This window comes from Rhinopithecus bieti, unplaced genomic scaffold (assembly GCF_001698545.2).
Source record: "Rhinopithecus bieti isolate Rb0 unplaced genomic scaffold, ASM169854v2 scaffold_36188, whole genome shotgun sequence".
Classification (NCBI taxonomy): Eukaryota; Metazoa; Chordata; class Mammalia; order Primates; family Cercopithecidae; genus Rhinopithecus; species Rhinopithecus bieti.
This window is the reverse complement of record NW_016856354.1, coordinates 1-1,511: the sequence shown is the minus strand read 5'-3', so window position 1 is coordinate 1,511 and position 1,511 is coordinate 1. Positions and strand designations below refer to the sequence as shown.

General features: G+C 42.1%; 1 non-coding gene across 1 annotated transcript; it reads left to right on the top strand.

Moving 5' to 3' along the window:
* The first annotated feature begins 189 nt into the window (after positions 1-189).
* On the top strand, positions 190-263 carry TRNAI-AAU (transfer RNA isoleucine (anticodon AAU)). Its single transcript has one exon. It is a non-coding gene; the product is annotated as a tRNA-Ile (tRNA).
* The last annotated feature ends 1,248 nt before the right edge of the window (positions 264-1,511 follow it).

The following is a 1,511-nucleotide window of genomic DNA, read 5'->3' as shown; positions in this document are numbered from 1 at the left end:
AAATGTTCTTTCCTTGTTTTGTTTTGTTTTAAGAGAAAGTTTCTCATTCTTTTATTAAGAGTGTAAAGCAAGTAAGAAATTGTCTCTTCTTGTTAGACAAACAGGAATTATATTGCTAAATTTAATGCTGTCCCAAAAAGGGATGAAGGTCGAGATTAAATGGAAGAAAAAGAAACGTTTACCAAGCGTGGCCGGTTAGCTCAGTTGGTTAGAGCGTGGTGCTAATAACGCCAAGGTCGCGGGTTCGATCCCCGCACAGGCCACATGTTTTTCTCAGCACTCCTTCACGGCAGTTATACAGAAACTCGTCGGTTTTCAGCCAGCTGAGGGCTACGGATAATTAACAAAGACTTAAATTGTGAGGGAACAGCCATCGGATTCTACAGATTTACTGGGGATGTTGTTAAACCTTGGAGACGACTTGCAAGACCACGAAGTGTGCTTAGCCAGGGACAAATGGGAATCTATGACAGAATTCTAACCAGTTGAGCTAACCAGTCACAACAAATAGAATCGTTTTTTGTCTTTCACAAGTTTATCGTGAAACGATGTTTCCAAAAGTTTTGTCTAAAACAAAACTGGAAACTGTTTAATGCTATTTCCCCTTCCTTTAGCACACACGCCTTACCTTACTCAATTTTACTTAAAAACAAAAATGAAGGCCTCCATCTTAGCTCTCACATGTTACTTTTTTTTCTCTTCTCTTCTTTTTTTTTTTTTTGAGATGGAGTTTCACTCTTATCAGCTAGGCTGGAATGTAATGGCGCAATGTTGGCTCTCTGCAACCTCTCCCTCCCGGGTTCAAGCGATTCTCCTGTCTCAGCTTCCCGAGTAGCTGGGATTACAGGCGCCTGAGACCATGCCTGGCTAATTTTTGTATTTCTAGTAGAGACGGGGTTTTACCATGTTAGCTAGGCTGGTCTGGAACTCCTGAACTGAAGTGATCCGCCCACCTCGGCCTCCCAAAGGGCTGGGATTATAGGCGTCAGCCACCGCCCTTGGTCACATTATTCTTTTAAAAGACCGTGTTCCCAGTTCAGTAGTGGTGATATAGAGCTTATTTTCGGAGAAACTGTAAGCAGAATTCACAGGAGATGTGATCAACAAAAGTGGTAAAGAACTAATTCCCCTCATGTGGCCCGTAAGGGGATCAAAACCCACGACCTTTAGCATGATTAACACAACACTAACCAACCAAGCTAACCAGCCGGCAGGATGAGAATTGCGGCCCCTTTGCTATATGCAAAGGAAAACAAAACGAGTTTTTTCTTTATTCTCTGTAACTCTTCTTTCCTTGCAGGGAAGAATAATCCCCAAACGTGAAACAACCAAAACAATTTTAAAATCTTCACATTCTTCCTATTGCATTCTCTTCATCAAGCACATAGGAAAAGGAGAGAGAAAAGCTCAACATTTGGCCCAAAGAACCCTACTTCTTACGTGGAAAAGTAGTCTTTCTTAAACAGCCAATTCTTGACTGGGTGCGGTGGCTCACTTGGTCTCAAACAACT